General features: G+C 39.4%; 1 protein-coding gene across 1 annotated transcript in view; it reads right to left on the reverse strand.

Annotated features, from left to right (window-relative positions):
* ZNF804A (zinc finger protein 804A) overlaps positions 1–13,157 on the reverse strand; it is a 455,187-nt gene that overhangs the window by 350,353 nt on the left and 91,677 nt on the right. The gene's annotated exons all lie outside the window — the stretch shown is intronic.

The raw sequence follows: 13,157 nt of genomic DNA on the forward strand, positions 1-13,157 counted from the left end.
GAGAGAAGGTGACCCCATCCTTGGCACAGCAGAGCCCAAGGCAGATATTTTTTCTTCTCAGCATTGGACAAAAGTGCAGGAAGAACCACTGAGCATAGGAAGGGAAGCTGAAGGACAGTGGGACAGAACAAGGCTGGCACCTCCAGCCAGATGCAGCTGCAGTCAAAGGGCTGCCCATGGGCTTTATTTAGAGCTTGAGAAATACGCTGCAGTGCTTTCTGCTTGGGGCACTGCCTGCTGCTGTCTGAGCTGCACTGAAAATCCTCACACAGCAAAACATAGCTGTTTTCTGCAGCTCTCACTGACAACGCAGGAAGATTTGTCTGTTGCTGAGCTTTTAGAAAAACACTGGCCTGATACCCACACTTAAAAATGTAAATAAGCTTTTCCCACCACATCTTGACTGAGCATCTCAGACTACTATGCACTAAGCTACATCGTCCAGGAGGGAGGAGAAAAAAAGAGCAGGTCCCATGCAATATGCATGGTATTTGATGGTTTTCTCTGGTCTACCATATGCATAGATCACTAATTCATTACAGCAGCTACTGCATGCATAAGTCAAATTAGCCCAATTGTTCAGATAAAATGATCACCTTGATATGCAGAAAACAATGAGAAACACTGACTCTCTCCAAACGGAAATTGCTGCATAGCTGTTAAAACTGCCATCTTCCCAGTAAATGAAATAACAATGAAAATAACCATAACACTGTTGAAACTCAAAAAGCAATCCTCAAAAACAGCTGTAGCAGCCAATCTCCAGACTGTACTGCCAGCTGTGATTAACTCATGTATGAGGCGATAGCTGGCGAGGGCAACTTGGTGGTCCTCACTGCTGTCTTCAGGGAGATAAGAGCTGGCATCCAGAATCAGATCCCTGTGCTACATGGGGAGCACAAACAAAAAATAAGAAGATAGGGATGGAAAGAAAGTAATGGTACAAAAATGCTCCGTGGTTCCATCTATCAGAGTGAATACTGGTTACACTATGCATGCAAACAGAACAAAATTGGAAAGAAATTTCAAGGTGCCATGCCCACAGATAGACACACTTGTTCAGTGCTTGTTGCATTAGTACACATTAGTTTAAACAGTGTCCTAGGCTGCTTTAGCTTCTGCATGGAAACTGTTTCTGATCTTGTGCAAATCCAATCTAGTGAGCCCTAACTACATCTCACATCTTGGAGCAGGCACAAAAAAAAGTGAGAATGCAGCACATGAGCCCTGAGAGTAGGATTTTAAGGACTGTGTATAAGTAAAAATATATATTTTTAATGTCTTTGAACTAAAAACACCAACAGACACACACACCTACAAAATTGCCAGTTCTTTGCCAGTGTGGATACACAGACTCAGAAGTATTATTGATTTGGTCCATCTGAGGTCTAATCAATAAAACAACACTCCAAACATCTATTCTTTCTTGCAATACAGATATAAATGGGATTTGGACCCAAACAGCTCCTGAATTTTGACAGCAAAGCCTGACTCAAAGTTCAGAAAATAGAAACTCTGTAAGAACGTCAGGGGAGAGCTTCAGCTGGGACCAGGAGGGTGATCTTCCATGTCCTTACTTTATTTGTATGCTTCAGATCTGGAGCAAGTTCAAAGTAATAAAAGTCTGTCTCATCTTGAATCACTTTACTTTTATTTTAAAAAACACTGATCACAGATAACAACTTAGTTTTTCTTTAAAAGGTCAAAATGAGTCATTTGATTACTATATTTTGGAGGTATGGAAATTTAATCTTTTCATTTCTCAACCAGTTTGATGGCCATTCAGAGCCAAAGCCTGGCTTTCGAGAGCCATTTGCATTTAACAGGCTTTCAGCTTGTCACTGTCCAAGCAATGCCTTAGAGAATATTTAACCTTTCTTCTTGGGGCACAAAATAAATGAAAGTTTGTGAACTTTATATGGTAACATTTGTGCTTTGAGTGAACTTCATGTGCCTCCAGCAAAGCTCTACAACATTCACCACTTCACAGTTTAAAAGTGTGCTCTATTAAAAGGTCAAGAGAAAGAAGCAAAAGAGAAAAGTCCTTCAAGGTTATAAATATACTGGACAGCAAAAACATTTCTGCTCCGCTAAATGCCTGTTTAAATATAAATCTATTAGTCTGATGAGGTCAAGACCTGGAATTGAAATTTATGTCTGTTTTTGAAAGGATAGTGCTGACATTTCTTCATTTTCCATTTTGCCCTCTTCCCTTTCTTTCTACCTCTATGCTTTTCTAAACACTTTAAAGTTTCTGAGATTTTTCACTTTAAGATAAATATAGAATCATAGAATTCATAGAATTTCTTGGGTTGGAAAGGACCTTCAAGATCATCAAATCCAACTGCAACCTAACCGTACCACCCACTGCTAAATCACATCCCTGAGCACCACATCCAAATGGTTGTTAAACACATTCAGGGATGGTGATTCAGCCACCTCTCTGGGGAACCTATTCTTGTGCTTAACCGCCATTTCTGTAAAGAAATTTTTCCTGTCCTCCAGGTCCTTCTTCATTTTTGTTTCTCTCCTTTGGATGCTCTCTAATAGCTTTATGCCTTTATATTGTTGTACCCAAACCTGCACCCAGCGCTGGAGGTGAGACCACACAGTGCAGTCCAAGGCAGAACTATCTGCTGAGTTACATACTCCTTCCACAACAAATTGGCCAGCTTTGATAACTTCATTCTCACACTTAATTACATCACGTAGATAAATTCCACTATTTCCCACAGCACTAAATTAGTTAAGATGGTACTTTCAAGCAGCACAAGTAACGTAGTGTTGGATGTGGGAAACTACAGACATCCAGGAAACAACTAGCTAGTGCTCCTCAAGTCTGTGCCTGGGAAGATCGTGGAAGAGATCCTCTTCGAAGCTATGCTAAGGCACATGCAAGACAAGAAGGTAATCCTTGATAGCCAGTACAGCTTCATCAAGGGCAGATCACAGCTGACCAATCCAGTGGTGCTGGAGTGAGGGCACGAGTAAAGAAAGAACAGCTGATGTCATCTACCTGGACTTGTGCAAGGCCTTTGACATGGTCCCCCACCACATCCTTACCTCTAAGTTGGAGAAGAATTTGAAGGCTGGACTACTTGGTGGAAAAAGAATTGGTGAGATGGTCACAGTCAGAGTGTTGTAGTTAACGGCTCTACATCCAGGTGGAGCCTAGTCATGAGTAGCATCTTCTAGGGTTCCATCTTAGGTCCAGTGCTCTAAATAATCTCTATCAATGACCTGAACAGTGGGACTGGATCAAGTTTGCTAATGACACTTAAGCAGAGTGGTGCAGCTGATACAACAGAAGGAAGAAATACCATCCAAAAGGCCTGGACAGGCCTGAAACATAAGCTCATGAAAACTTAATGAGGCTTAACATTAGGCCAACTGCATGGTGTTGTACCTGCATTATGGCAATTCCAGCTATGAGAACAAACTGGGAGAAGAACTCATTAAGAGCAGCCCTGCAGATAAGGACTTTGGGGTCCCAATAGATGAAAAGCTGGACATGAACCAGCAGTGTGCTCTTGAAGCCTGGAAGGCCAATGGTATCATGGGCTGCATCAACAGAGCGGTGGCAGCGGGGCAAGGGAGGTGATTGTTGGTTGGAAGTAGATAAGGTCTCTTCCAACCTGAGCCATTCTATCATTCTTGATCTCTTCTTGCCCCAGAATGAACATATTGCGTCTGTCAGCACATTTCAACAGGATAGGAAACTAGTTTATTTAAAAAAACAACTTCTCTCCAACCACAAAATGAATTCTCAGTTGAAGTTTTGGAGAGAGTGTGAAGCACATGCATAGCTAAAAAATGTCCTCCAGCCTGTTCGTGATGGAAAGAAGTGTTTGGCAGTTACCAAACAGACCAAAAGTACGAGTGTGAGATTTCATTTTTTGGCTTGTGAATTTAAAACCTTACTTTGAATAATGTCTGGACTAAACAGCTTGCAATCAAGAAGCTACACTATAGTTCCAGGTCTACACCACATCAGAAGCTAAAATTGTCCTGCACCTGCATCACTTTAGTCAATTTCTGGAGTCTTTGCTAGCCCAAACCTAATTAAATGTCTTTAGTCAAAATAATCAGCCTATGATTAAAAAAAAAAAAAAGATGAGCTTATTTAAAAAGAAATTATTCAATTTCTTCTTAGTTGAGAGCTATTAACTGGTAGTAGATACATATTCAGATATCTGAAGACGTCACGTTTGCTTTCAGTAAACTCATCTCTCATACAAAATTTTACAATGGCCAAGTTCCTGCTTTGCACTTTCTAATTGGTGATTTTTATCATAAATTTACCACTGAAACTCAAGCATTTACAATAGAAAAAGCTCATTTACATTATATTGTGCTATGCACAAAATTTGATTGAATTAATTAAAATATACACCACTTTTTTTTCCTAATTTTTTTTTAATCCTGTTACATATTTCCATTTCTAATCTGTTTAGCTTTGAAATCATTCTAGGATCAGTATTCACTTTTACATTTACACTTGGAAATTTCTCACCTCATATTAACACACAAGCCTGAGCCTGGTAGCTCTTTCTAGGTAACATCTCATCTCTTTTTGAGATACCATTGGGGGGAAAAAAAAACAACAAACAACCAAATATAATAGTTGAAATAAGATTTGGTACTGTTTCTCAAGATTAAGGAAGCAGAAACTACAAATTCAAAGCTATTGTGATTTTTGGGATACCCAGGATGTTCCTAATTACTAACCAACAACAATAACAACAAGAGCCTTGTTTCTAAAATATCAAACATTTTAACAAATAGGAGTTAGAAAAATTCTGAAATCTCTGAAGGATAACTATATTTACAAAAAAAAATCACATTGTGCTTGTTTATCTGAAAACTGACATAGTTTTTCCTCACGTGTTCATATATTTTAGTAAAAAAAAGAACATGGAAAATTTGGAAACCTGAACTGGAAATATAAGGCATTAACTTCACCTCTTACATACTTCTTGTTAGAATGGAAATATTTAAACACTCAGTCTGCTTAAAGCCACTTGGTTTGGGGCTTAGTAGTCCTAAGCAATTCTTTTCATATTTATTTATTATCAGAGCAACAATGTAAAACAAAAGAACAGAAGACAAAGGCAACCTCATTTAAAAGCAGCATTCAATCCACTGCATTATTTAAATTCGGCATATCAAGACTGGCTAAACAACTTCCCAGAACATAGAAATGAAAAGCATGTTCTCCAGCCTGCTATGCACACATTTGTGTGTTCACCATGCTGATGCTTTACTCCAATACTCTTGCATCTTTGCAAATGTGTCCTGGATGTTCCAAAGGTACAATAGGCAACTATATTGTTGTGCCATCTGCGCTAATACACAAGCTTGGTTGAACTAGGTAAAATGTATACATCCAGGAACTGATGAATATAATAACTAAAAGCAGCAGCAAGCCACAACATAATAACATTAGCATCTCTAATAACGTAATATTCAGTAATGCAGTGGATAAAACCTATTGCTTAAACAATCACAGAAATTGGAGCCCGAATTCCCAGGCAATGCTAAAACACCAGCTGAAACTGCATCATGCTTTACAAAGTAAAGAGTCAACTTAATCTATGGAAAGCCAGCAGAAATACCTGTATTCAGACAACATTGCCAGTACTACATCAAATCAATGAGTATTACGCACTACTTATTTCACCCACCCACCCTTTACCTCCAAAAAATAAAAACAGTCATACACCGCAAGCCTGAGTGTGTAAATTTGAACTAAAATATTAGAATTCTACACTATTCTTTATACAGCTGATGTTCATTCTGATAGCATTCCTGACCTCGCTGAGAAATTTGAATATCTGTCCTTAGGGCTGTAATGTATTACTGCAAAAAGACCTTCAAATATGTCACCTTTAAAGGGCTTTTATCAGAGCTATTTGGGAATTTTCAGGTAATATATTTCCTTTAATAAGTCATAAGAAAGGCAGATGTTAAAATCTAATAATATATATGAAATCAAATTGAGCATTTCCTGACATTTGGTACAGATGTTTTCAAACACCCTATTGTCCTATCTGTAAATCAAAGTCTCAATAGAATTGAAAAGAGCTAGACTCAACCCTTATAGCTCCATTTCAACTCAGAATATTCCGGTTCTATGAGGACAAAATACCACCTTCTCCTTAGTGCTGTTACGCAGGGAGTTTTCCATCCAATGTGCAACCATTTTCTAAGGAGTCATTGAAAATTTTAGATGGGAAAACTCTGTTTTCCCCCACAAACTCCATGGATTCATATTAACATGCTACCTTAATTCTAGTTCAGCTGGGCTCTTCAATAGAGCTACCTAATCCTATAAATATGAAGAACAATCCCTGAAGAGAGGATTTCGGCTCCTAGAGGTTTTTAAGGTGACATTCAGACACTTCCATTTCTGAAGGTTGTAATACCACAATTTCATAAAATTGACCTACATTAAAACGAGACAACAAATCATTTTACCTGGCCTCTTCAAGGAAACAATACGAGTTCATGGCTATTAAAAATAAGCAAAAAAACCCGCACACATTTTGACCATGTAGCCACTGGTCACACTGGCAAAAAAAAAAAAAAAGCTTACTATATATCCGATTCACCTTCTGGTCCTTAATCTTTGAGAATCATCTGCTTGTTTCAGCCTTGGGAACATCCTCATGGCTTCTATTAGCTTTGTGCCAGATGATCACTGTGTAAGAGTTTTCATACCAATCACCTGCACACTTGTGAACTTTGGGTCTTTGACTCTACCCCAAGACTAGAAAAATGAGCACAGAAACATCTTTACTGGGTGATTACAAGGTGTTCAGGGTTGTCTGTTACCTTCAAATTTTTAAATGTCCCGAAGCACTTCAATTTATGATTAAATTGAATTAAATTCAATGAGCTGCTATCAGGTTCTCCACAAAAACTGATTACAGTTAAGAGATATCGCTCAAAAGACTCAATTACAATACTGGAAAAATATATTCATTACATTAAAAATGAATCAGTTAACAGCTTTAGAGCAATTAGTACTTATCCTTATAATTCTGACCATCTCTAAAAGGGTGTTAAGAGTCTATTATTTCCCCCAAAAGGTGAGGGACAGCAAAAATCTCTAGTGACTTCAATGACACAGCGCTTGGTTGTGCCATATGTATAATACAGACTGGTACATGTTATCTTTGTGAAGACTCTGTATGTTATTTATAGTGCAGTATTACACAGAGGAGGATGTTAAGTAAACACACGAACACGACCAAGTTGAAGGTAAGGAACGTGGCATTGCTGTGTATGTAACTCTGACCTTAAAACTGCTGCCAGTTGTTAGAAAAAAAGGTGTTACTTGTCCAACTTTCACAACGATCCTTCACTGCTAAGTATCTTTGCAGAATCATTTTCCTAATATCACAAGTCCTGTGCTATTTGACATTTTCCATGACTCTATAGCAGAGAATGCCATCCCCCCTCTGGGGCTCACCAAGCCTTCCAGATGTCAGCTAACAAACCCATCCCTCACTGGAGGATTACATCTCAAGCACTCTTCCAGTCAAACGTTTGAAAAACCAAGTGATAGCATAACTAAATATGGCTAAAAAGTACTTCAGCTGCTCACATTTAATGAGCTGCTAACCCTCCAACAGCTTTCCCAGGGAGCAAAAAGGAGATATTAACAGCAAATGGAGAGCAATAAGGCAATTAATAAATGAAACCTTATAAAAGCAGCTGGTTATTTGCTGTACATAAAACAAAGCCAGCACGCAACGGCTGCCCACACAGTCATGTCCCACTTCTGACAGCAGCCAGCAACAAACAACTGGGAAAGCATGCAAGAACCAATAGGAACACAATGCCAATTTCTACAACACACGTCTAGGCTCTACCATGGATACTTTTCATGGCTTCTGAAACCACGCAGCCAGGGCAGCAGCCCTTAGGCTGCATACGTAGGTAATTCTGCCTGCTAACTTCTTCAAAGTCTGCAAATCCCAATGTATTAATTATACCAAATTACCAGTGACAGATAAATCAAATAAACATAACATTACAGGAAGCTGCAAATGTCCTAATAGAAACATAGCTCTTTACCAGAAGCAGAAACAATAGGATGTTATGACACAGCATCCAGTTACAGGAACTCAGTTCAGTGGAACAGCAAGAGCACGGGGTGTATATAGCTGATAAACACTGACATAAGGTTACATATACACATGCAGACATGCTTAACTGCAAGCTTTGGACACAGGTCATCTTTAGATGAAGAAAACCTCTGCCCCCTGTTTCCAAAATAGTCTAACATTACTTCAAACTATGCATGTAACTGAACCTCCAATGGCTTGCTTCATCACCCAGCTTCAGTTCCTTGCTACAATGGAAGGAAACATCCCCAAAATTACTTAAGCTACACTATCTGGAAATCATAATTTTAAACAAGTTTCAGATGATGAATACACCAGGAGACAGCATTCTAGACTTTAAAACAGATAAATAGAGCAAAATGATTATTTCTGGTTTGTTCCACATTTTAGCAAATACATTTTAATGGCATTCTCCCACATTGCAAAGTCATTTACATTGCAAGTGTAAGCAAGCAAATGACTCTATACACAAAAATATTCATGAAAATATTTTAAAACATTTATTTCAGATCAGTTTATTATCTCTATGCACATAAGAAACAGTTCACATGTGAAACCATAAATACTGAATATTTGAAGCAATTCCTCCAGTAAGGAATCTGGAAAAAAAATGCAGTGCCTGAAATCTATCTTTAGAAAACAGTCAAAGCAATGAATAATTGAAAACAAGATGAGTCCACTAAAAATTTGCAAGAGAAAGAGCTAAAATCATGATTTTTTTTTTTTGCTCAAGTTCCTCTTCCACTTTTCCAGCTGTTTTGCATAGCATTCTATCTACCTTGAAATATGTTTTATAATAATTATGCATACAGGATATTCATCCTTCAATTTAACATTCCATAAGATCCACCAAAATGTAACTTTTTCATCTATTTGAGGATATTTGCATTCCTTTTCAACGCAAGACCCATGAATCTGAACAGGATAATAATGGTGTACTTGGAATTAGCATCTCAGCTGAGAAACTTGAATTCTATTCAACACTGGACTAGCTGGAAAAGCTCCATTCTAGCGGGTTTCCAGCCCATGCACAGCCAGAGGTGTCTGCTGAGGACCCAGGCCCTCCCTTTAGGACCTGTTTAGGACCTTTAGTGAACTCTGGTACACATCACATCCAGAAGAAGTACGTTGAGGCAGTTTTGGAGCAGTTTGACCTGAAGATGACACCCACAACCATATCACCAGTGTCCCCTTTTCTCCTATACATGCTGAAACAGAGTACTGCAATAGAAAAATTTCTGAAGCCACTGTCAGTTGTTTCACTTCTCCTGAGCACCCATAAAGTCAAATATTTTGTAACCCACCTTACCTGTACAGACAACTTCATAGAGTCACAGAATAGTTTGAGTTGGAAGGGACTTTTAAAGGCCATCTAGTTCAACTCACCTGCAGTGAACAGGGACACCTACAGCCACACCAGGGTTCTCACAGCCCTGTCCAACCTGACTTTGAATGGCTCCAGGGACAAAGCATCAACTTGGTTGTGTCAATTTTGAAACCATTCCTGTACGAAATTGAAGACTTACGGAATACTTCCAAATCCAAAACCACAGAAATAGCAGGTGGTTAAATACCAGCAAGGGACGTAATTTCTGTAACATTTGCTCATACACTAAGTCCTCACAGAAGCATGTGGAGCAAACATCAGCATTCCAATGCAAGAAACTCAGAATTCCTAGTTAACTGGGGATGGTTTTCTCTCATCATTAACTGGCAAATGAAAGCTCACAGTTCCAGCTTCATCCAGCAAGTGTGTCTGAAGGACATTAATTGATGTGTCTGCAGCAGCTACATGATACCTCTGAAATGTCAGTGACAACACACACCTGGCCAGCTGTGGGATGCTTCCCCAGGATGTTCCATGGTTTTCTAGGATCTGTACTCAAAGATGAGGAGGATTCACAAAAAAGATGCAGCTGATTAGCTTTACCATACCAGCTCCTTTCTGCAGCCAGTTTCCATCTCACAAATACTTAGTATCCCAAAACGCTGTAGTATCTTTCTGACTAACAGATGCTATTTGGCTTATACAATGGCTCCAAGTACCAGATTGCAGTGACTTGTAAGAAACCAGAGTACAGTGCGTTTTTCTAGCAGTTGGCAATGCATGAGGTTGGAAATACAAAATACCACATAGAAAGTGATGCATCTCTAATTTTTGGATGAAAGGTTGCCATATAGGAAGCTGGGGTTGTTCAGATTTCTATATTTCAGAACTGTTCGTTCACATGAACTTCCTGGTGCATATGAAGCTGGAGTGTATTATTGCCTTTCTGGGGCATTTGCATGGGCAAAGCCTGTTGTGGAAAGATCTCCAATGTTTCTTCTCACCAAGAAGGGCTCATATCTGTATCTGAAGCTCTCACCTCACAACACAGTTACACATGACAAGGAAATAGGATTCATATGAACAAAGGTGTGGGTCTTGAATGTGTTACAAAAACCACGGCTGCTTTTCAGCACTGGTCCTTCCCTGCAAGTCACCACGAACTTGAGGGCATGCACACCTACTACTAGGGGCCACGAAATCATCTTCATATCAGAGCCCAGTCAGGGGAACCTCTACTCTCTGCGCACCACAAAGCTTAAGCTTGCATGGCAGGAACAGCACGCTTTCATCAGCTCTTAAATTCCAAGGGCTCAGACCACAACAGAGAGCACTGCAATGTTTGCTCAGGCAGCACTGTGTGTTCTGTGTGTTTTATGATATAGCTGAACAACAAACAGTAAAATACAAAAAATTGTGTGCTCTGGGGGCCCTGCACTGTGCCATACATGCGTGCTCAGGGAATAAAAGCTGCCAGCCAGAAAAACAATCCGAAGCTGAATTTAGCACGTTAGGTATTTTACTTAAAAATAAAAAATTGAGCGTAAGTACAAGCAACTTGGAAACAAATGTTTTGGTAGCTGCAATAAGAAGTGGATTTCAGATTTTTCAGGCTTTAAACCACCAAAATGGCCCTAAGCCAGTAGATTTATAGAAACTACAAAATGCTGTTTAAACGCATATGTTTCTATCAGTAGAAGTGAAGGCACAGGCTGCATACGTGAGTAAAAATTTGCATGTTATAATTGTTTCTACAAAAGACTGAGAATGTCATACTAAGTGACAGCTGTCTTCTTGCTTGAGAAGCTGAATTTTAACTAGTTTCAGCAGTCAGCAGAGAACACAGTTCTTTCGGAGCTTTTTGAGTTATCCACCATGATATTTTCTGATACATATATTTTTTTTACACTGAGATAGGAAAGCATGTTTTTCTAATTGCAGTTGTACACGTAAAGACTACTGAGGACTGTATTCATGAGGAACATAGATTGGCACACTGACAAGCAGACAAGATGCTACCAGGCCTGCTACAATAATGCAGTTCTTAATAGATAGACAATCTTTCAGCAATATTCGCTTTGCCTATGAGCATACTTGGAAATGCATAGAATGATATCTGAATGTACCGTAATTGAAAAAAAGACACGTCTATAGATCTCCACGCAACTTTTGAAGATGGGTACATTTAAGGCAGAAAAACCTTTGCATATTTTTCTACAAAGGACACACGCTGCAGGAGACAAAGCAATACTTTGCAATAGCAAAATTGCTGCTCAGGAGCCACAGAAGGGGGAGGAAAACAAGCGGAGAACTCATCCCTCAGGACACCACAGGCTCCTTGGCTAGCACAAAGCAGCTGAGGGAGTGTTAGTATATGCAGGCAGGGTCACAAGGAGATCCCCCACTGTTTGTATGCACAGCATTAGGAAAGATTCCTCTCACTGCTGTTGGCACCATTAGTATAACACACAGGTCCAAAAACCAAAGGAGACAGACATTTCCCCCATGCTCATGCCCAACTTTCCACCATACAGTATATGAAGCCATTTCTCTAAGATGCCACGATACTTCTTTAAGTGATATCAGCACATTTCTGATGGCTACAAGTGACACAGCATGCGTTACCCTTGCAATCTAAATCTAGAAATGCATTTGCTGTTGCTACAAATAACAGCAGGAGCCAACCACCTCAGGATATATTTTTAAGAACGCATAAAGTTTGAAAGTCATAGCCAAATTTAAATCACATTTAAATGCTGAATTTGAGTATATAAACTGCAGGGAAACTATAACCACAGAATCATAGAATCATAAAGGTTGGAACAGACCTCTAAGATTATCTAGTCTAACCATCGACCATAACCACTAGAGCACTAAACCATGTCCACCAGTGCCATATCTACCATCTTCTTGAAAACCTCCCAGGATGGTGACCCCCACCACCTCCCTGGCATGCAACAGAAGTGATGAAAGAGTCTTAAGCTAGGATTAAAAAAAAAGTCTGAAGTTGTGCAGAGAATCTCAGGGCTCACAGCGAGTGATGGAGGAAGATCACTGCTCTCATCAGCACAACTGCTACTTGCTGATGCCCGTGGCAATGCAGCCTCTTCCAGTATATATGAACACCTGAGTACTTTGTTCTAAAGATACTTAGCATGCACTGTGAAAAAGTTAACTCATCATGAGAGAAAGTTGATAATAAACATTTCATTCCATGGTTAGATTTTATATCACATAACTGCTGAAGAATTAACAGCCATTATTTTAAACCGCAGAGGAAATAAAAGGTTGACATATTACCAGCAATTAAGGGCTACCTTATAACAGCGAGAGTGTTTAAAAAAAACAATAAAATGGAGTGAGTGAAGACTGCTCAGCCCCCAGTGCAGTACTGCTGACCTCCTGCAAGAAGCCTGTAATTCTGGTGACCCACAGGCTGTTTACATAGGCCTGTTTTTGGAAGAATTTTCTATACAGTTCTGCCAAAACGCCTCCCAATATTTATTAAGGAGCCTCAAGACACTTTTTCCTCTGTAAGGCCCTGACATCACATAATTAGCACATCCAGTACTCAGAAGTAGCTTCCCTGAAGCGCTTGCTTAGCCAGGATTTGCCTTGCCAAACAGCTTTAGCTTTTATTATATTCACGAACAGAGAGAACTGTTTGGAGCTCTATCCCTTCAACATAAAGCTTTGTA

The sequence above is a fragment of the Phasianus colchicus genome, chromosome 7, assembly GCF_987193195.1.
Source record: "Phasianus colchicus chromosome 7, bPhaCol1.hap1.1, whole genome shotgun sequence".
Lineage (NCBI taxonomy): Eukaryota > Metazoa > Chordata > Aves > Galliformes > Phasianidae > Phasianus > Phasianus colchicus.